Source organism: Sinohyriopsis cumingii, chromosome 18 (assembly GCF_028554795.1).
Source record: "Sinohyriopsis cumingii isolate HCF-2022 chromosome 18, ASM2855479v2, whole genome shotgun sequence".
NCBI lineage: Eukaryota > Metazoa > Mollusca > Bivalvia > Unionida > Unionidae > Sinohyriopsis > Sinohyriopsis cumingii.
In genome coordinates, this window is record NC_142978.1 from 30,329,766 (window position 1) to 30,354,452 (window position 24,687).

A 24,687-nucleotide genomic window follows, 5' to 3' on the forward strand; every position below is an offset into this window, starting at 1 on the left:
CGGCTACCGATGGTTTCACCACATTTAGTTCATTTACAACATTCTTGTTCAGTTTTAGTCAGTCCCATCTGCTATGTCAGATGACCACGACCTTACACAATAACAGCTGATACGGAATGAACTAGTGTGCGAGATTAAATTTCCAATCAAACCTTAAATCATATCCCTTACTAACATAAAGGTAACAATTAAATAGATTGTATACAGAAATAACATTTTATATCATTCTCAAGAGCTTTAATACGTGATGACCCGTTCAGTGATCTAATGTCAAATGGAATGTAACTACTGTTACAGTTACGTTTATTCAGAAGTTTCATTCTTTACATCTTAGGCAATGGCTACCGGTTTAAAAGTTTAATTCCAAATGCCTTGCTCACATGGTCACCAGCGCGTAAATCCAGGGGGCCCAGCCAAAATTACCAAAATCGGGCCCCGCATTTGCTAATTTGCTAAGGCCGTTCCTGTGTAGATCTGCCGTTTGCTGCAGCTCAGTATGATATGTCTGTAGTTGTAGTTGTATTTTGTTGTTGTTGTTGTTGTTGTTGTTGTTATTATTATTATTGAGAAATGCATTAATAGCTGCTAATTAAATTGTGCGATAAGAGTGATAAATCTATGGAAAATATTAGTGTAATGAAAGTCACACGTGGCATTTACTGTTATAAGTTTAAAAACTAATTTTAGATTTAAAGTTTAAGAGTAATTTAGTTATAACAAAGTTTGTTCAGTTGTGTTTTTTGTATGATCTGCATCTTAACTATCATAATACAATTTCGAGACGAACATTATGGATCATCATGGACTTTTACAAAGGCAGTTCGGCATAAGACTGGGTCAAGGAAGTTGATATTAAATTGAACTATTACTAGAGCAGGGGAAATCAAGGTACGATCGCGTGAACAAGAAGTCGCGCGCTGTTTCCTTCATCCCTTATATGGATGCTAAACTATGAATGGGATAGATAAGTAACCAGCTGTGAGTAACATACAATACGTTTTATCCTTAACTTGTACATATGACATTTCTTCAACTTAAAACTTAACTAAAATACATCTGAATTGACAGACGTGTTTCTACTTTCGTTTACCTATACGAAAGAACATATTTGTATGGAAAAATAGGTATTATGTACGAATTGCTCAATAACACACAACATGGTTTGGTCTATCTACTTTAATGGCTTGGTTCAACAGACTCCAAACGGAGAATACCCCCCCCCCACACGTTTCTCTCACGCTAATATATATATATATATATAAGGCATATAGGGTTACAACTAATTGAAAGCCCGGAGCTGACCTTAGGTGACCTGTTACTGTCAGACCATTTGTAGCAACAGAATGAAAATTCCGTATATTACCACAACTTCCCCTAAAAATGAGCTTTGTTTTAAATTTACATATTCATTTCTTCTTTTCTTTTTAATAAATTTGTAAACATATTATTTGACAAAGTTCTATTTTGCACACGAATATATATATATATATATATATATATATATATATATATATATATATATATATATATATATATATATATATATATAATTTTTCAGGAGTTTCTGGTGAGTTCTAAAGGTTCTACTAGTTGTAGTTAAAATTAAGTTCTAGCCCTATGACACTCACAATCATTCTTGCACTCATGAAAACAAATACATGGTGATATATTTGTATTGTCACTTAAAGCTCTAGTCTTGATATGTTGTTCTTCAATCCAGTTGTTATCACTGCATATTAGCTGACGTGATATCACAGATGTATTATTATGTTCTTAAACACTTCCAGTTTCTAATATTCACAAGACACGATTTTTGTATCTTGCAGGCTTTATTATTATATGTCAACTCCTTGTTCGAATCTCTCCAGTCTGGTTTGGCTCATTGGTGACTAATGGTGTCTTGTCATTCGGTTCAGTGACCTCCTTGTTAGTATCTTAGTATGTATCATATATCTCTGGTAATGTCTCTTGTTTGTAACAGATGTCTTCGGTTTCTCTTGCATATAGCACCATTCTGAGTTTTCACACCATACGACCATGGAGTGCTACTTTTTCTGACGACTACAGCTGGTTCCCAAGATCTTGTCTTTTGATTCTAACTTTGTGTCCAGAAGTCAGATTTGGAAGCTCTTTAGCTGTTCTGTCATACTGTGTCTTTTGCTGATTTTTCTTTTCACCCCAGCTTCCACTTTAGGTTTCTTTCTTTTATAACTTGCGGATGTAGCTGTATGTTGGTAATAGGTAAAGTCGATCGAAATCTTCGACTCATCAGTATTTGTGCCGGAGATCCTATATCATCAATTGGTGTATTTTGATACTCCAATATCGATAACTATGGATCTTTTCCATCTCTCTTTGCCTTATTGAGAATTAATTTGACAGTTTGAATGGTTCTTTCTGTTAAACTATTAGACTCTGGATACTTGGGACTTGACGAAGCGTGTTTGAATTACCAGGATTTTGCAAACTGGCTATATTTTTTTGAGATAAACTGTGGTCCATTATCACTCCTTCTCGTAGTATTCCATGTCTTGAAAAACTGATTTTGTGTGTGTGATTACTGTGCTTGCTCGTGTATTTTCTAACTTGGCAACTTCAAAATATCTGGAGCAATAGTCTACTATCAATACATAGTTGTAATTATTCCACATAAGTAAATCTGTTCCAACCATTTCCCACGATGCAGTAGGTTGTGTAGACAACAATGTTTTTTATATGTTTGACTTTCTGTATTCCTGGCAAGTAGAACAATTCGATACTGTGTCTGCAATTTGTGCATTCATGCCAGGCCAATACATAATGTTTCTTGCGCTTTACTTTATCTTCTCAATGCCCATATGACTTTTGTGCAACTCTTTTAGCATTTCTTTCTGAAGAGCATCTGATATTAAAGCTTCCTAGACCTTCAAATGCACTGGGAAATTCTTTTACGCTATAATTGTCCTTATTACTGTGAACATTGCAAACTACTTGTGTTAAATGCGAATCCTGAGACGCATTTGAACCCAAGATTAGGTGGTTTGTTTGTTTTTATGATATAAAAATCATGTTCTTGATTCATGCAGTTTAATTTGCATTTGCCAATGACAATTAGCTTGTCACCCGAGTAGCTTGTGAGACAGGTCTTGGTTGGTTTTACTTCAACGTTGTCAATGTTCATTGTTTTAAAAATGTGATTTGGAATGACGTTTACTTGCGAGCCAGTATCAATATTAAATCTGACATCAGTACCATGAAAAGTCTGAGTGACGCAGCATTCTTCGTCACTGATTTCAGTGTTTGCCTTTGTCACTGTTCCTGCAAAAGATGTTTCTTCCTCTTCACTTGTGTATTCTTGCATGCCATGCACCCGTTTTGTCTTACAGCATTTCAGAAAATGATGCTGTTTTCGACACCTGTAGCAAGTTTTTTCATACGATGGACACCTACTCTTTGCATGTAAATTTGCCACATATACCACAGTTGAATAATCTGGAGTCTGATTTCATATATAACATTTCCGCTTTCTTTGGTTGTGTCATTTTCTTTTCTTTTTTCTTCATTTTCACACCATGAACTTCTGATGCAGCTGCTTCATTTTGCATACTTTGAATCTGCTTTTGGATTCATCGTCTGCTCTGCAGATAGCAAGTGCTTTTTTTAATATCAGTTGATCTTCTCGTAAAAGTCTTTCTCTTACTTTTTCAGAATTAGTCCCTCAGACAATTTTATTTCAAATAATTTCATCCTGTAGATTTTCAATGTTGCAGTTCTTTGCAATCAATTTAAGTTCAGTTACATATTGGTCAATGGTTTCATTCTTTAGTTGGATTCTTGTATTGAATATGTGCCTTTCTACTGTAATGTTCTGCTTCGGACTGCAATAGTCATCAAACTTCTTGATAAGTGTAGCTATTTTTTCAGCTTCATTGGCCTCAAATGTAAATGTGTTGTAAATGTCTCTACCATCCTGACCAACAATATCTAGGAAAACATATAATTTTTCTTTGTCTTCTTCATCTGTAAGAGCAACATCTAAGTAAAACTGCATAGTCTGCTTCCACCTCCTCCAAGATTCTGCTAGATGGTGTGAATTAAAGTCCATTTCAGGTGGCTGACTGAGTTTTTCCACGATGTCACAATTAACACATAAACTTGTGCATCAAAATTTTAGTATTGTTATGGAGATATACTTCTTAATGGTATAAATCCAACTTATTCCAAAATTTTCACTTCTGACACCATGTTATGTTTTGCTAAATAACACAAAACATGGTTTGATCTAACTATTTTAATGGTTAGGTTCAGCTGACTCCAAACGGAGAATACCCCAACACACACACACTAGTTTCTCCCACGCTAATGTTATCATAAGGGATGTAGGGTTACAACTGAGTGAAAGCCCGGAGCTGACCTTAGGTGACCTGTAACTGTCAGACCATTTGTAGCAACAGAATGTTAATACCGTATATTACCACAGAAAATATGTACGAAGTTACGTAATTGCCTCCAATTTATATGACTTGTGTGCCGTTCTTTTCCCCCCTGCCGGTTTGTTCCCAGGATTTGTTTAATAATGACGACGTTGTCACTTCTCTGTTTATGTTTGTAGTACAACTTCTTCCCAACCGCAGGCGGGTTCCCTCTTACATCATAGCACCTGACACAACTTTTTTTAAACGGGATCACCCTCGCCTGCTTGACTGTGCCTAAAATTGTGTCGAAGTACGTTACCACTGAATTGACCGTTAAGCATTTTCCGAGGAATTTTACAATAATCTTCCATGGAATTTTGATGGAGAATGTGCGAAATAAAAGAAATAAATAACATTTAAAGGTATGTGTGATCAAATTCTCCAAAAATAACACATAGAGCTGCAAAAGAGTGACTCGGAGTTGTACTTCAATATGTATCTGAATTACTGAGTAAATAGTAAACCGGCCGCTTACAAAACTGCCAATTCAGCTAGTAATATGGCCCCTCGTAACTGAAAATACATCTAGTAAACCTGTTCCTCATGTAATTGCTCATACAGCTAGTAAACCGGCCCCTCACTTAACTGCCAACACAACTCTTACATTAATAGTTATTCACCTTACATTAAATGCCAGTAAAATCGTAGATCACACGTGTTTATTGAGTGTTTTTATGTAATTCTAAAGACAAATGCTTTTATCGTTTTCAGTGTTCTTCAAAATGCGTTAGTATTGTATATTAATTAAGACCTAATAGTATTGTGCTTAATTAGGGCCTAACAATATTGTGTATTAACGTCTGATCGTATTGTGTACTAATTAAGGCCTAATAGTATTGTGTATTAATTAAGGCCTAACATTACTATGTATTAAAGTCAAATAGTATTTGTGTACTAATTAAGGCCTAATAATACAGTGTATAAAATAAGACATAAATACATTTTTTCTAGGAAATAACTACTCCGTTTGCTTGAATGTATGTACTGTACGGGATCGTGGCGTAAAAAGTGTTCAGCAATAGCAACCATGACCGTGGAAGAGTTCCGGATAGATTTAAGCAAAGAGATTTGTTGCTTGGGCAAAATCTACCAACATAACGCTAAATGGTCACAAATGCTCAAAATAAGGCACATATCTTCTTTTAATGTCTCAATATTATTACAGATGTTGATGATAAAGATGAAGATAAACAGTTTTCATAGACGACTTTTAAGTCAAAATAAAGCAAGTAAATGATAAAGCTTCTTGTCACTGGAAAAATGAAAACATCGAACAGGTACAGATACATGTAAAACAAATCAAGAAGAAATTCAGTTATGATCAGCTAAAATCATATTCATTTGATAAAATTACAAACGGAATGATTATATGTATTTTTTTTAAATGTAGTTGATTTACACTGGTCCAGTGTTTTAAAAAATGGAGTTAATCGCATGTTTGCCATTTGAGAAGAAATATTACATGATGAAATAATATTATTATGTTTATTGATAGTTGAAAGGGAGATAGGAATTCTTTCTTGTACAGTTTCCTCCATTTTCCAACACTATTCACAGCTTGGCTTTGCCTCCGTGTGTTAGTTTTGTATTTCCTTACAAACCTCAGTATCTGAGTCTGGCACGTGAATTCTCCGATATCACAAATACCAGTAATAAAAATATAGTTATATCAAAATAAAACTGTATCCAATTATAAACATTGTGCGAGTTTTTCAAAAGACTGAGGGAGAGATAGATATTGTATGCAACATTTATCAACTTAATTAACGTGACCATAAACTCCACAAGTTTGACAATGAAACAATTGTCTCTGTCGACAATTAATTTGATTTCCCTACAGTTGCTTTTCGCCTATAATGAATTCAAGATGCATCCAGTCAGATCACTTAAAACTAGTAAATTTAGTCACCTTAGCTATGGGAAGTTAATATTAGTATCACTTTGATAAATATTAGTATTATAGTTGTTATTATTTCTGTTATTGCTGTACTACAAATTGCCTTTAAGGTATGTTTCGCAGGTATCCAGAGCTGAATTTTTTAATATAAAAAAGAACAGTACCATCTAATATTTTTGTTCTTGTATATTCGTAGTTATTTTGGATTTTGAACAGTACATGAAATAATTGAAAGTTGCCAAGCATAAAACTGGTCATTCGCAGGTTCATACAAATTATGATATGACTTAGGAGGAAATATAGAACTGATTGAACCCCTTTCTGTATCGCACTGGTGTATTTACAAAAACGACCATAACATAATATGACTCTGTTGTCCATTTGTTATAGATATCTTCAAAGAGTAGTTTATTTTAGTCTCCAGAATAATAATCATATACTTGACGTATATCTTCGTCTTCTAACTCATTAAAAAATACAAAACATTTAGTATCTCGTCTAATATACTTTGGTACGCAACAATACGACTGAGTTGAACATATATATATATATATATATATATATATATATATATATATATATATATATATATATATATATATATATATATGTTCTCCTTGATAATGAAAGCAATCTTTTATATTGTTTATATTACTGTTTTCATTTTGATATATCTATCTAAATTTTCGGTTGGAATAGCTTTATCGGGTGGTAAAATATCTAATTTTTTTTAAATTTTATTTTCTATTGCGGTGCATAATTCATCCAGCTTGGTATAGTTTGGTTGGTCATTATTGATACTACATATGATCTGTTCATCATAATTTTATACACGGAAAGGCTGGTCTTTCCATGGCGCGTGCTTCCAATGATCATCAAATGTCAACCAGGTAACAAGAAGTGGTGCTTAGTAATTTTGTCTTTTTATTATCAACATCAAAATTGATTATTACCATTATAATGTTAAGTTACATCAAAACTTTCATCTTCGTCATAGCCATCGAGCTTATACAATTTTAAATGTATTTCTATCTGCATAGTCTTCATTTCTTGGAACTTTTCATCTCTTTCAGCACATATTTTATGATTTGGTTATTGTCACCAATTAAATTGGAGATTATATGCATTCATTTGTCCATAATGCTTCAAAACAAAAATAAAACATAACGAAAGTAATATAGTTAATTTTTAAGACTTGTTCAGTTTAATTAGTCCATGTAAGACTGAATTTTAGGTATATAGGAGTTATTTTAATTAAGAATGCTTCACAAAACAAAATTAAAACATAATGAAAGTAATATAGTTAAGTTTTAAGACTTGTTCAATTTAAGTAGTCCATGAAAGTCAATGACTGAATTTTAGGTATATAGGAGTTGTTTTACGCTTCAAAAGAAAATAAAACAATGAAAGTAGTATAGTTAATTTTTACGACTTGTTCAATTTAATGGAACACATTGGGTAGCTAATATAATAATGTCGTGAGAACACAAACTAAATAGTTTTGTCGATCCGGGCTACCTAGAACTGATCGTATTAAGAAGTATATGAGTGGTAAGCAAATTGTTTACAATTCTTTTCAAAAAGACAGTGGGTATTATATGGTATAAAATCATGTGTGAATTTTATTGTATGCATTTTATCATACACGAATACAGAGGTGAAAAGTCAATTCATATTTTGCTACATGTTAAGCAATCACTAAATCATATCAACCTAAAAAAGCAATATGCAAATGAAATATACTACATACAATATTATTGTTTAAAGTGCAAATAACAAACTTATGCGAACGATATGTTTATTAGCCAAATAAAGAACGATGCAAAGTTAAGCGTCTAATATGCGTTACGAAAAAATTGTAATTGTTGCCTTCAAATACAGTCATACATAATGCATGAAATCAGACTGTTTGAAGTACAAGTAACAAAATGATAAAGATTATTTGTTTTTTTTACTGAGCAAATAATAATAACATCAATGGGGGTGGGGGAATACGTTCAGTATGTGGAACTATACTTGTGGTAGTTGTTACGAGTCTATGCTCTTAAAATAAGTAACAGTAAAGAGTGAAAAGCAACAAACTTCATATCATTCAACAAACAGTTTATTTCCCTTGAATGTAAAGTGAGAATGTAAAAAAAGAAAAACTTACGTTATTTTGAATTAAATCCCCAATAATCCTAGAATTACAGACACAAGTCATAATAATACGAGTTCTGAATAACTTTCGTGGAAATCAAAATTAAGTACAATGCTGAAAGTGTTGATGTGCCTGTGATGGCTCGTAAAGTGTTGATATGCCAACATTCCTTTGTTGGATCACGATAATACAATCCAAGACGAGATCGGTATTTGAAATTTCAGTATAAATTCAAGTATCTTTTTCCAAGAATATTATCAGAGCACTTATGTATTTCCAGAGAAGAAATAATTTGGATTATTCCAAATCAAATTCTGTACACAACAATAACTTGATTCTGCTTGGAATTAACATTTTCTAAACAAACCTCTTACTTAACTATTACCTATTACCAAATGGAAAATAGCCTTCTAGAAACCACTTAATGTTTACCAAACAAAATATTTGTTATAATTAGAAAGTCTTTTATTAAAATTACAATATTTAACCTGGAATATGTCGGGTACGCCAGGTAAATTGTTGGTGATATGTTTGTGCGCTATAACACAGACCTAGTCCTAAATAAACAAGTTTACTTCTATTAATAATGATTATGATATTAAACCCATACAAATGTGGACAGATTAAATGTTTTTCGATAATGAATATTAAATAATCTAAATCTACTGTTTAGGAAGTAGATGATTTAGAAGGTAATAAAACTGTTGGTACATTACATCGGCCCGAATTAATAAAAGCAAAACAAGAGTTCTATAGAACTGACCAAATAGTAAAATGTGACTGTAAAAAGAAAGTGGCCCATATAAAATGGAAAGCGTATCACCCACAATTTAATTCTTCTGAAAGATACTCAAAATTTAACCATCAAATACGGCCTGTGTTTTATCATATGCAACAAGCTGATCCCCTTGACGCAGTCACGCATTTAACAATCCTATAATAAATTCCAATATTTCACTGTACTGAGTGTAATGAGTAATAATAGGTTATTGCTTTTCTTGGTATATATTGCTTTAACTAATTATTTTAGACCAAATTTGGTACCTAAAATGATTAACTGCCAAAATCAGATGTTTGTAAAATTTTCCTGCATAGTCATAAGTTGTACATTGTTCCAAGGTATTATTTTTCAAACGTGTTTGTATGGTCAATACCTTTATCCTGAGTAACAGTCCCATTAAAGCAAGCCCAAACACAACAATCCCATCAAAGAATTCCCAAACACAACAATCTCATTAACGCATTCCCAAACACAACAATCTATACTTTTAAGATACCTCTTCTTTGCTCTATCACAGGGGTCATAAACACATGCGGTCCGCCATACCGTATCCTGTGGCCTGCAAAATGATTGACGTCACAAGGTGAGTAGTATAGTGGGACCATTTTGGAACAACGGAAATCCCAATCAAAAAGGTCGTGGGACCCTTTGGGGACGAGATTTATAGGGAGAATGGAAATCCCAGTCAAAAAGGTCGTGAGACCTTTTGGGGACAATGGGGAGAACCATTAATATAGGGACAATAGGAATGGAAAAGGTGAGGTGCCGTCACGGTACTGAAAATTGGTAAAAATGTTGCAAGTGGCTGACCTCAATCGGGACCAAAGAGCGGGGAAAAAACATAGAACGCTTGGCGGGACATATACATATATAACACATACAACATACATACATAGATGGATGAACATTAATCTATCACACAAACAACTATACAACCAACTAAAAAAAATTAGGCAAGAAAGCAAACCTTTTTGAGGCATATGAGTGGCCCTGAAAAGGGCCTTTGGGTTTATGTTAACATCATTCCGTTAACATAGAGGGCATCGCATAGGTCTTTCGTCTCCTTCTCAAAGTTCTTCTGACTTCTGAACCGTAGATGAGGCCTCTCTTCACACAGCCTTGTCTCTCCACATAAATTCTTCTTTTCCAAAACGCTCGTATCTGTGATCTGGAAAATTATCCATATGATTTCACATACATGGGTATGTCCGTACGGAACAGCATCGGCCATACGAGAGTAGATGATTCTACGTTTCTCCACATCTTGTGACGATAACAGGTCAAGGGACTGCAGTGAACTGCGGTTATTTATATTTGTCGAGCGGATCGAAACGGAGTTTTTTCACCAATCCTAACGCATCACAAAATTCAGTCACCGTGCGGAGTCTGTGTTCCAATCCGAAGAGAGCGGTCTGTGACGTCACATTACCTTTATAGATACGTTAGCATATGTGCGCAGTGAATCCATGCGACAGAGTTTTCAAACATTGCCTTGGTCGTGACAAAGTCTTATGGTAGTAAAAGCGGATTACGTCCCGTTCCTGAGTTGTTTTTTTTTCAAAAACAAATACCCAACGGTCCTTTAAAGGGCCACCCAACTTCTCTCGAAAAGAAATAGTATTCATTTTGCCAAAATGAATTAAAACTCAAAATCCATTTTTTTCCCTGCTACATGATGTATGTGTGAGAATGCTTGAGTGTAGGTCCTTATTCTAAAAAAATCAAAACCATGAGACACTTACGTTTTTTGTCTGGTATATTCTGGTACAAACTTTACAATCCAATTCACAACACAGCACTTTAGAAAGTGTATAAACGTCTGTGTGCTTGTTCACTCTCTCTGTTTTTGAATGTTCTCCTCTTCTTCCTCACTTTCTCCTCGTCTTCTTTTCTTCTTTATTTTTCTCTTTCTGACAGCGATTTTGATGATGACATGAGCGAGTTCGAATCCAGAACCAGAGAGTCTACACTCAATCAAAGTTCACCACAGGCACCAGGAAAGCCTCAAAAGTACTATCACATTGGAGAGATGGAAAAGCGCTCCTCTAGAAAATTTACACGTACACGGTGAAGTTTAAATATTTCAAGTCTGAAGTACCATTGGATATAGCAGAGGGGTTCATCACCGAGGTGTGGGATTCTTTGTAAGCACACTGAAACGACAATGTGAAGCCAAAGAATACGATCGTTTGAGACATCGTTTGAGACATTCTTTCATCACGATCGAGTTTATCAGCCCAGCAGAGTTGACACCTTCCACAGTCATTGAAACGATTCAACACGTGCAAAAATCCAACGACAGGTTTCACTTCACCGATGGAAAAGCGACATTGTTTATGACCCATGCGTCTCTTCCCAAAGGGAACGGACAACAACAAAAGGTGTTATTGGTGGACGGCCTTCGCAGCCCCAAAAAGAGCCTGTTTCAAATTAACAACAGTCAAGACCAGATGTGTTTAGCCCGTGTCATCGTGGTGTGACTAACGTATGCCGGCAAGAATGACACGGCAGAATAGAAAAGAGCCTGGGTGAACATTAGAAAATCGAACCGAGCCAATAACAATGAGAAGAAGAACTCATGTTACAGCAAGCGGGGCTATCCAAAGACACACCCTGTGGCATTCCTGAAATGCAAAAATTGCAAGACGTCTTGGCTCCACACGACACTTTGAAAATGCACCCTCAAGATATGCGCGGACCTCTGTTGTTTCGAGGCAAATATTTCAAAGACAGAACATACAAACACGATGAATATTTCGATGAAATTACCGACCGATATGGCCCCATTCATGGGATACGGTTATTATCGTGAGAAATGTGACTATGGCTATAACAATCGAGAGCAACAAAAGCATTGTGGATCGAAATATGAGTGATGTTTGGCCTATCAACCCTGTCTGAATAAAGGACAAGAACCAGTGCATTGCCCTCCTTGTCAGCGCACGTTTGTCAGTCCGCCTGTTACCAACAACTAAAAACGCAAGGTTCACAGCAGAAAAGTGCTTGTCAACTGAGATTGTGCCCTACTTGTGGACAAGGAATACGTACCAATAATACCGAGGAAAGAAACGATGTCACATTTGTCATCAAATCGTGGACTTGGAACACGAACGATACATTAAAAAATACCATTCCACAAAGAGGTGGAAGATGACCAGAAGAAACAGAATTTCATCTTTTTCCATTTCGAATGCATTTAAGAAACCAGCATTCACATTCCTAATTTCTGCGTGGCTCATCGAGCGTGCGAGAAGTGCATCCAAGAGCCTATCCTTAGTCATTGCCCTTACTGCAGCAAGATTCCCGGAGGACGTGAAAAAATCTTTCGAGGACCGAACACACTAGCCGATTTCGCCCAATGGATCTTAGACCCCATCAACGAGACCTGGAGCCAAGAGGACATCGAACGTTACGGAGATTGTCACCGTCAAGCCACAGTGATAGCTCACAATTCTCGGGATACGAAGGACAGTTTCTTTTGAGATACTATACGGAACAGAGCACTCAACGTTCTAAAGTCGCCATGAACGGAGCCAAAATTATTTCCATGCAAGTGGAACAAGTGTAGTCTAAAGATTCGATGAGTTACTTGGCCATGCCATTCAGCCGAATGCCTAAAACGTTTGGAATGTCAGAAATGGCCAAAGGATATTTTCCGCACTTTTTCAATACCGAAGTCAATCAACACGCCGTTCTACCCCATTTGACTGAGGCTTTCTACTACGACCCCGACAACATGCGTACTGAACAACGAGAAGCGTTCTACGCTTGGTACCAGACTCACACATCGGACCCCTTCGACTTTCAGGAAGAAATGTTAAAGTATTGTCGTTCCGACGTGGACATTTTACGGCATTGCTGTGGAAAAAACCGAGAACTGTTGATGGAACACGGATGCATTGATCCTTTGAAGAAAGCCTGCACCATTGCCAAGGCGTGTTCCTTAGTGTGCCACCAACGATTCGTGCCCGAAAAAAACCCTGGCTGTCATAATCCCTCAAACGACGAACTTCGTCAAACGTTAATACTCGGTCAAAGCCCTGCGCTGGCTACATTACTTGTGCGATAACGAAGACAAATGGATCCAAATGTCCACAAAAGAGGAGGCGGAAAGTCCATCGGAATGTTTTCGGTGGATGGCTGGGACTTAGAAAACCCTCAGATCGTGAACGAGTTTAACGGTTGCTTATTTCACCGATGTCCCCTCTGTTACCCTCAATGTGACACTAAAAATCAGTTTTTACAACGGACCATGGAAGACTTGTACCAGACCACCATCAAATAACTCCAAAACAGCTTACAATAAAGTCCTGAAACTTTCCAAAAACCAACAGCATAAAACAAAACTTTGGAATCTGATCTTAAATACTATGGCTACAACATAAACAGGGTATATAAACTTAAGAACTCCCAGAAAATAGAAACGTCAACCACAATTATAGAATTCAACATACCACCACAATCAATTGTAAGACTAGGACCCTATGGAACTCGCTATCGTTTAGAGGATTATCAAAACAAGCACCGCTTTTGCGGACACTGTAAAGGGTGGGGTCACTTCACCACGTTTTGTAGGCACTCATCAAAGTATAACCACTGTGGGTGCCCGTAGGGGGTGGTGCAAAGGAAGTGAGCATAAGTGTGCAAACTGCATAGGGCCACACCACCCTAAGTCACATCAATGTTACTATACCACACGGGAATTTGGAATTGTCTAACTCATGGACCAAGAACAGATATCTTATAAAGAAGCCAGGCAAAAAACAATATTTAAGCAACAACAAAAAACCATCCCCGCCTATAAAACCCACCACTGAACCAAACAAAACCCTAAAAGTCAACACCCCCCCCATTAACATCAGCCCAAATAACACCACTAAACCAGAAAAGACTAAAAAGCAAACCAATACCCCTCCTCAAACTTACAACAGCTCAAATTACACTAGAGGTACTAAGGGAAATAACTCGGACATAGTTAAATCTCATAATGATAAAACTCACCCCCCCCATAGGACAAACCAAAACACATATCCACTAGAAGTAACATTCCAATTTATCAATGAATTTTCCAACAGCATTCTCAAAAATATAAAGAATAGACAAGTACCAACAAACTTTATGCCCCGACTACTAAACAAACTATCCACCTAATTCTTTCCAGACAATCAGGTATACACAAAAACAAATGGTACCTTTATCCATCCCAAACTACGTAAACGCCTGATACTGTGGCAGTGGAACTGCTGCGGGAGTAGTGAAGTGGGGCACTTTACCCTCAATGGGAATTAGCATTAAAAACACCCCTGGGTCACTTTAGCCTCAATGGGAAATTTAACATTACGAAAACACCTGGGTCACTTTAGCCTCAAGGGAATTTAACATGGGAAAATTTTTTGGGTCTGTTGAGCCTCAAGGGGAATTTAACATGGGAAAAATTTTGGGTCTGTTGAGCCTCAAGGGGAATTGAACATGGAAAATAATCTTGGGTCTGTTGAGCCTCAAGGGGAATTGAACATAGGGAATAAATCGTGGGACTGTCTAGGGACAAGGGGAATTGAACAGGGGATTTTTTTTAAAAATAAAAAAAATGGGGTAGGCAATTGAAAGTCTATCTCTTTTCGAGAGATGTGGGTGGCCCTGAAAAGGGCCTTTGGGTTTCTTCTTCTTCTTCTTCTTCTTCTTCTAACTCCTCCACTTCTTTCACCATCCCCTTATCTTTCCTAAAATTCCTTTCTTCTTCTCCTTCGTCTCTGGCATCCAGTCAGGATGGCCTAGCGCTCTGAATTTCTCCTGTATTCGTATCCAGTTATGGTTGAGTTTGTCTAAGTTTTCTGTTCTCTTTCTATTTTCTTCTTCTTTTCTTTCCTTAGACCACTTTTCTTTGATGTTCTTGACCTCTTCGGTCAGCACTTTCCTCATTACTTCTTCCGCTTTCTTAAGCTTGTCTACGCCCCACTTCACAAAAGACCAGTCTGTCCATTCTACAATGTCTTCTAATAAACACCTTACACTCGTCACATAAACTATGGCTTCTTTCAACTTGCCTACTTTCACATACGCTGGGTTAGTGAAACCTCTGATTCTCTTCTCCTCGTCCTCTATCATTTCTTTCACAATATCGATGGCTAAGTGGAGGCTGGTTACTTGTCTTGAGACGAAGTCTTTTGTCAGTTCATGCCTCCATTCCTGTTCAAGCCTTTCTGCTACATTCAATCCATCCACCATCCAATACCAACTTCCCATAAGGTTGATATACAAAGCTGAAGCTGCTGGCATCTTCTTGTTTGCTTATTCCGTGGAATGGGCTCCAATGGCAAACACTGTTAGTTTCATAGTTAAAGCGCGGACGTGAAGGAAAACATCCCCTACTTTTCTCATTTCATATTATCTACTATCCACATACGTGAAGCAGCAATAAAACAACCCCAAATCTCCTGTCCACACACGCAAAGCATTAAAATGAAATCCTAATCTACTATCACACAAACCAACTTAAGCTCTTACATAACCCAAAAATCTACTATCCACACAAACGTACGTGATCGCTTACAAACACACACACACACACACACACACAAATAAAAAAGAGTCAGTGTTTATATTCACACTGCTCTACATACACACACACTGGCAAATCGATTACTATTTCTTTTCTAAAGGTTTGGATAGTCCTGAAAAGGGCTGCTTGGTTTTGAACTCCATGGCACCTGGTTAATGATGGCACCTTCCAGGCCTGGCACCACACACACATCTTCTTCCCCAGTCTCTTTTCACTCTCTTTTGGGGGAGAGCAGAGGCGGGATAAGTGGCTTCAGAATCCCAATTTTCTGTCTCTGGGATTCTGAAATTTTCTCTCTCCTTTTTCTCCTCTTCTTTTTTTCTTCTTTCCTCCTCCTCTTTCATCCTTCCCTCTTCGACAATGACCTCCGCGGCCAGTTCATTTAGTATACGCCTGGCATATTCCAGTTGCATCTGGAGTTCTGGAAGCTTTACAATTCTGGTATTCATTGTCTTGTTAACGAATGAACAGGGTAGCTAGACTGCCCAGCGATTTTCAATTTATACTAAAAGCGCGGACGTGAAGGAAAACATCCCCTAAAACAAAATTGATATTATCTAGATCATGACCAAACAACGCGCCGACCTAAAAGAAACACTCACTCACTTTTTTATACTACCCATTACTAATTTAAAAATTTTCATTAATCACTTCAATATACTATCCACATACACAAAGCAATCAAACCCCAAATCTACTCTCCCCACACGTCAAACACAAAAAAAACATGATCATGATCTACTATCCACACAAACTTGAGCACTTACAAACACACAATCATATACACAAACACATACACTCAAACTATAAAAAGAGTCAGTGTTTATATTCACACTACTCTACATTCACACTTTGGCAAATCAATTGTTATTTCCTTTCTAGAGTATTGGGTAGCCCTGAAAAGGGCTGGGTTTTTTTGTTTGCTATGGCAATCTTTTAGTTTCTAAGAATGCGATGTCCTCTGACGATAGACTTTCTGACGATAGGTCTGCTTCTTCGGAAAGAGAAGAAGAACTCTTTGGTGTCGATACGACAATCGACAAAGCCTCTGTCAGGTTCAGGTTGCTGCTGCTGTTGCTGCTCTCTCTGCTGTTTCTGAAGTCTGTACTTCTCTGTCCATTCTTCTTTCTCCCTGTTCACTTCTTCTCTGAAGAGCTCTTTCTATCATGTCTTCAGTGACTTTTAGCATTCTCACATTCTGTATCTCTTCTGGCTTCGGTATCAGACTGTGTCTGACCCTATGCAAATTCACGTAGGCTTCGTTTAGCTTAGCTAGTTTGGAGCACGTCTTCGTAGGAGGATGAGTCGACAATGGATGGTTAGACTGGAGGCTGCCCCGGCTTTAAAGTCAAAGCGCGGACGAGAAGGAAAACATCCCTACACGGTTTTCGAGCCGGAACGTTCAATGAGTGCCATGAAAGGGATAGTAAGAAGTCAAAGAGCATGAATCAAAATTCTTATAGCCAAACAAAAGACAAAGGCATTTTTTTTTCAAAACACAACATTTTTTATTCAAAATCACTTAATACTAACAAACATCTATAACATTTTTAATAATAATAATTCAACAATATAACATCAAACATTTTTTTTCTAATTACAAACATTTTTTTCAATTGTCACTCTACTTTAAACAGGGTTGACAACGTTGTGAATAAAATTGTGATTTCCACTCTTGGAAGTCATTGAGTCATTGATGGACACTATGTTTCCTAGCTTGAGACAAAAGATAAGCATAATGGTCACAAAACCATCGATCTACTTTCACATCGTTTCTAGAAGAAGAACGAGGATCAAAATGAGTTACTAAATATTCCAACGAATAGCCCAGACAGTATCCATGCTGCTGCTGACCAGTTTGTTATTCAAGTAAAAGTCCACTTCGCTGAACAAGGAATGCATGAAATTGTTGACGGGCGCTACCCTATCATTGGCTCCAGGATTGGTGTTGTCCGTTTTGATCACTCTAACTTTCAAATACAGGTAACTGCTATTCAGATCGATGTAATCTTCGGCCTGAGCTTTGATGTCAAACTCGATGGGAGCAGAATCCGTCAAAGAGGAGACGGGATGAAATTCCACCCACTGGGATTCTTGCATCGTCATCATGGTGGGTGGCATGGCAAACAGATCCAGTTCCGACTTGGAACAAGCGCAAGACTCTCGGTGCATCATTTTTTCTCTGTGTCTCAATAATCGAAAACGTCTAAGTCTCGAACGGGTCTTCTTTTCTTTGTCTTTCTAGCTTTAGAAGTGTGAAGTCTGGTGAAAGGGTGTTTTCTTCGTCGTCTCTTTCTGCCTTGTCCTTGCTGAATGCCTGATTCGGTAGCGTACAGGGCATTTATAGGTGTTTCTCGTCGACCCAAAAGGTCTTTACCCGTTTGCAGCAAGACATTTTTGCCTGCCCTCAAGAAAGCTTCTTTGGGGTTTTGTTTGTCGATGATGACATTTTGGAGAAATTCTTTGCCTTGTGTCAGTGACGCATCTTTTAAGGCGTGTAATCCGCGTGTCACCATCGGTTTCAACACCGGAGCCACCGAACGAAAAGCCGATTTTAACATATCTCCTAAACCGTGTCCTCGCTGTCGAGCAACCCCCTGGTACACTGGATACATGACTTACGAGTCGTGAGAGAACCGTTTTCGAAAATGGAGTTTCACCGTGACTTTCCCTTTGGTGAATGAAATATTTTGTCCCAGATCTCCTTTTATAGCAATGTTGACCGTGTCCAAATAAGACTTGCTGACGGGGCAAATAGTGAGGATGTACAAATTCGCGGTGAACGTGATAAGTGTTTCCACCTTCCTCGTCAGTGGCCGTGGCAGAATCCACTTTGAAAGGAATGACACGCAGTAACGGCACGGAGGTGTGTCCCACCACGTTATACTCCACCACATCGGAGTACACAAACATCAAATTCAGTCCTTGGTTCAGTTCTACCAGGGAACGAAATAACTTGCTAAAAGACTCGTTGTCGTAAATGATTGGTAATTCGTTTTTCTTGAGGATGACCATTCTCATTTCCATGTCCCCGCCCAACATGTCAAATAATTCAGGACAAAATAAAATGGACACGATTTTACCCCCGTCAAATTTCATCAGGAAGCGACGAGCTGCTTTGTGGTACTCCATGGTGACACTTTTTTTGACACTTTCCAAAGCTTTCAGAAACACGACATTAAATCTGGAGGCAATGGTGCTGACCAAATGTTGACCACTAAAATAATAGCCTGCGGCAATGAACAAGTGGTAGGACCACTTTTGAGTTTTGTCATCATAGGTTTTGTGATCATATTTGACATGGGTATTCAAGTACTTTTGCACTGGCTCGTCATGAACTTCCACCGTAAAAGAATTTTGATTAGGAAGGACATTGAGGACTTGGGTCGGGTGAATGATTTCCACTAAAGCCACTTATCAATGGGCTTCGTGATCTAATGGGATGGCCTGAGGTAATTTGGCCGTGTAACAGCACAACGTGTTCTTGGGAAACACCTCCATGGAACTGTCACTGGGTAAGGTTAAGAAAAATTGGTTGTTATTGCTCATAATTCCAGAGTTCTGTGGCTGTCCTAGGGGTCACTGGACGTCAGAGGCGTGTCTCCTCCCAAAATGGGGTTATTGTTGTTATTGGAGTGGTGACTGGCACTGACACTGGACACAAGGTTCCCGTTGTTCCCGTTCGAGGTGAATTTCAGGGAGGGATTAGGAAGCAGGTAACCGATGCAACTGCTCAATAAAATGGTCCACAATTGTTTGTCTCCTTGTTGCAAACTCAAATTGGCGATGGCTGCCCCGATGACACAATACACCACAAAGATTTGGCAGAAAAAGACGATTTGCGTTTTAGGCACACGTTCTCCACACCACACCCACAAGGGTTGTTTTTGCAAATCTTGCAGAGAAGAACTGGGTGAAGGAGTGGTAGCAGTAGTAGCTGCGTCTGTGTGAAAGGGCATGATGGTCACTTCTTTTTATAGTCGATGACTTGCGAAGCGTCGATCCAAGAATCAAAACTGGGTAGATATCCTTTCCAACGTACTTTGACTTCTTTGACACGTCGTTTGCCTACTTTATGGGTTCTGCGTTCGAGAATGCTTTCGATGTCGTACACGTCGTCTTCTTTTTTGGTGACACGTTGTAACTCGGGCAAATAAAACGTTCCTTTGAGCACTTCTCCGTTCATTTCTTCCAATTTATAGACGGCAGGATGACGGCCATGCACTCGTCCAGTGACACGAAACAATTCGGTCGTCCAGTTAGGTAAGTAACCTTTGTCGAAAGTGCGTTTGGTTTTGCCAATGCGTACCCAATCTCCTACGGTCAACACTCCACTTTTCTTGGGGGCAGCCCTCGTCGGGGACGTACCAAACAGGCGCTCAAACACCAACACTTCGTTTTCGGGAGTCACTTCTTGCGGGGCACGTCCGATGCTTCGATGGTAAGATTGGTTGTACCCTTGCACCAGGTGCGGTAAGATGTCGATGTACTTCAGAGTGTGGTGATGCGTAAAATATTTCCACATGCGTTCTTTCAAAGTGCGTTGAAAACGTTCCACGATGCTGGCTTTGGTTTCGGGATTCTCGGTGGTAAAAAAATGAAAGTCACGTTTCATTAATTCTTTTTGGAAGGCTTGGTTCAGAAATTCGGTGCCTTTGTCCGTTTGCCATCGAAGAGGGTGACGACCACTTTGTTTCAACACTCGTTGCTGGGCTCGCACTAACTCGCAGCTCGATTTGTAAGTCAAGGGTAGGACCCAGGTAAATTTGGAAAAGACGTCGATGACACAAAACAAATATTTGTAGCCGCGATTGTAGCTGGCCAAATGAGACATATCGGCTAAATCGGCTTGCCATTGATGATCGATGCCTTCCACTCGGGTGCGAGTTCTGGAAAATTTGCGTCGAATGGATTTGTGTAAAGTGTAGGTAGCTTGTTCTTGTAACCATCGTTGCACTTGAGGTAAACGGAGACTTTTCAGTCGAGTTTTGGCAGCACGATACAATTTTTGAACTCCTGCGTAACCTGCAGGATGGGACGGATCGTAGTAAATGCTGGCTAACACTTTTTCCATTTTTTTTGGTGTGTTAATAAGTCACCCACTCTTCGGTGATGCTACTTTGGGTGGGACGAAAGGGTGGTTTGGAAACGGATTTACGTGCCCGATGGGCTACGGGAGTAGAAGTCAAAGGTAGTGGTGGTGGAGGTGGCAATGGAATGGCTTTGGTCTTCTTTTCTTTTTTCACTTCTGGTTTCCCTTCTTTCTTTTTCACTTCTGTCGAAGGAGGAGTGGACATCATCTTTTTAACCCAAGCTTTCATTTCTTCTCGTTGGGGTGTGGGGGACGGGGTCAACAAGGATGCTGCAATCTTACTTGAAATGGAAGCTGCTGACGGTGTTTGAAACACTTCTCGCATCTCTTCTTCCTCAGGTCTTCGTGGGGTAGCATCTTTGGTGACCCCTGGGGATGGTAGTAGTGGTGGTGGTAGTGATGATGGTGCTGGACTTTTCATCAAGGTCTTAAAATCTTTCAAAGTGGGTAGAGATGTTTCGTCTAAAGTTTTCTGGTGAAAGAGTTGCAGTCGTTGCAAGAGTTGACCGTACTTTTGCGATTTTTCTGTTTCGGACAAATCTTGGCGATCCATCAAGGACTGCAATTCGTGTTGTAACTGGGACATCTCGCTCAGATTGGGATTGGGAGGTAAATGCGGGGTGCGTTGTTCTTGCCAACGATGGTATTCCATCCATCGTTTGTAAGGCACTAAAGCTAGTTTTCGTCCTTCCATGGGATGTCAGGGGTCGATTCTGAGATCTTGGGACTTCCGAGGGCCTTTTTATCTTGCTCCCACCAGTCCTCCCAACATGGTTCCCAAGACTCCTTTCAGCAATGGACCTAACAAGAGAGGTAAAATGCCTCCACGTTGGACCAACATCTTCTTCTTTTGACGAATGGGGATTTTCTTTTGAACCATTTGGCGAAGAACGTGACGATGTTTGCCTAACATTGTTTCTGGTGTTTGGACAAAGGGATCGTGGCTTTCAACACGTTCAAACAACATTCGCACACGGTATCGATGACCTCTTTGGAGGCTGATTGAATGAGTTTTTTTCGTAGGGGTGGAGAAGCTTTGGACAGGACAGATAACATGTCCCCATGTTTGACTAAACGTGGTGGCAGTCCTTTCCTTTTCTTTCCTTGGAGTTGTTTAGAAGAGGGATGTTTTCTGGAGGGTGACATCTTCAGGAGCACCAAAACACTGATACCCTACTTGGTCACACACCTTTTTATACTGGAACGCGTCGCCACTGATTGTCATTACGTCGTATCAACTTGAGGACAGGCATGACACGTCGTGCAGGGGTACGCAACGGACTAAATCGAGCCAGTTCTTGCTTGGACAAATCCAGTAAACTTTGTAACATGCCCGATCTTTCTTGGACTTTGATTTTGGGAGAAGGTACTTTGTGAGCAGCAGCCACTGCCACTAAATTGGAGGGTTCTGCCACTGGGGAAGTTCTTGGGGTCATCAACGGAGAAGTTCTTGGTGTGATCAACGTCTCCAAGTACTCTTCAGTTCTTGGTGTCATCAACGGAGAAGTGGATGAACTTGAGGCTGCCCGAGACGCAGTCACCGCCGTGGCAGGTCGTGGTTTGCGAGTGTAAGGTTGCGTCCTGGCCGAAGTGCCTCTCTTGCGACTAGTTTTCTTCTGTGGACTTTTCTTTTTCTGGAGACTTTTTCTCTGTTTCTTTTTCTGGGGGCTTCTTTTCTTTTTCCGGGGTGGTGTCTGGTAAGAGGAGGGTCCCGCCACTGGAGAAGTTCTCCTTGGGGACCTGGTCTTTTTCTTCTTCTTGGAGCTTCGTTTGACTTTTTTCTTGGGGAGAACTTTGTGGGCATTAGGATCCCATCTTAAGAGAGAGCGAATGATGACCCCTCCTAGAGTACCGCTCCCTCCAGGTTTCAAAATGATTTGTTTTTTGGTTTGAGTGTCGATGCGGGGATTGGCCAGTTGGGTCAAAGCGACTTTGTTTCGATCAAAATAGCGTTTGGTTTGATGAGGAATCTGAATGATCCCTTGTAGTAATTGACGTGCCGTCACCGTGAACCATCGTAAGACTTCTTTGAGACTAGCTTCTAAGACACGAGCTCGTGTTTGTGGATTTTTTTCTCGACTGATGCCATACAAGGCACGAATCAATTTGACCGGAAGATGCGACTGAAGGGACGTCATGTTGACGTTGTGTGAGACAGACGAAAAGTGTCTGAGGTTTTTATAGATTTTTTTTGTGGAATGAAGTTAAGTCGAGGACGGTGACGTGTACAGGACAGGTCCTCCATCTTGGCACCAGTGGTGAAACAAGTGGGTACGAAATCGCAAATCATCGGGGGTCGTAGGTTTCAAATCGACGAGTAAATAGGCGTGTGGAGTTTGAGTGGCATCGTCGTACGCCTGAGTCAGCCAAGGCGTTCCTAACTGTTTGGCTAAGACTTGCACTTGCGATTTATCTCGAGGGCTTTTAAACAAGACCACCTAATGCGCATTGAGACTGATGGTGCGATGGGCTTTACTTTGTTGAAACAAATTTTGAGTGAGGTAAACGACACTGCCATTACGATGATGCCCTTTGCGCGTGAACCACAGTTAAATTTCTTTTTCGTCTTCTCCTAACATGTCGTCGAAAATGACCAAATGGGTTTGACGGGAGTCAGAGACGATGCCGTCGTCTTCTTTAGGAATGCCTTCCACAAACACGATGGAATCGCCTTGACTTTCTCGCAAGAGGCTGTACGCCGATTGCCACTCTTTGTAACACCACACGATGCGCTGAGGTAGTCGATCGATCAAATGATGTTTATGTTCGATCAAGCGTTTGACGAATTAGGTTTTGCCTGAACCGCTAGGTCCAGCAATGAGCATGTTAAAGGGATGGCGAAGATACAAAGCCTCCCAACTGGCACGATCTAAGTGTTCGTCGATGACTTTGACAGTAGAGGAAGAGGGAGCAGAGACAGCAGAGGTAGCCATAGTGTTAGGAATGTCACTTGTGACACGAAAAGAGACAAGACAAGGGTTTATATACTTTTTTCAGGACACGTTTATTGAATGTTTTAAACATGAACACGAAAGACAAAAATACATAAAAGCCAAAGGCTTAAGTACAACGATAAAAGGCACATGATAACCATCAACGTGGAATAAACACAAGTGTCTGGACAACATGTTTTGGGTAATGTTCTGACCAGTTCTATAGGGGGTAAGGTCACACAAGTGTCCTCCCGAAAGGGTCTTTCAGGCATGTCCACGACAGTCCTGTCCTGGGTGACGGGTTCTTCTGGCACTGTGACTAACATAGGTTGAAAAGTAACTTTTTTCCTTGAACAACGCTCGTGCATACTGGGCCACTTCTTGGGTCCAAGCCTCAAAACCCCCTTTTTTCCAGTCACGGACATCTGTCCAATGGGGGTGTAAGTCACAAGCTACACACACATCGTCATACACGTCTTGGGTAGCTAAAAGTTGACGAATCTTTTTTTCCGGTAGAGGTCGAGAAGTATCCAGATGAAAACGCAAGGCTTTGAGCAAAAGGAGTCTTTCGTGACCATTTAAGGCCATTGGGGTGGTAAGTACTGTTCGTAAAGAGTCCACAAGGAATCGGCTGGTAAACGAAATCCCAGAAAACAAGTCACTAAGACACACACCACTTGTCGACCCAAATTGAATGGATACAGTTCTTGTAATAATCGATGGTAATGATCCACGGTTTGAATATGGTCATTGAGTTCCTTCCACGGAATCTGTTCAATTACATGTGACATTTGACTTGTATTTTGACCAGCTCTCGGTAAATGCGTTCTC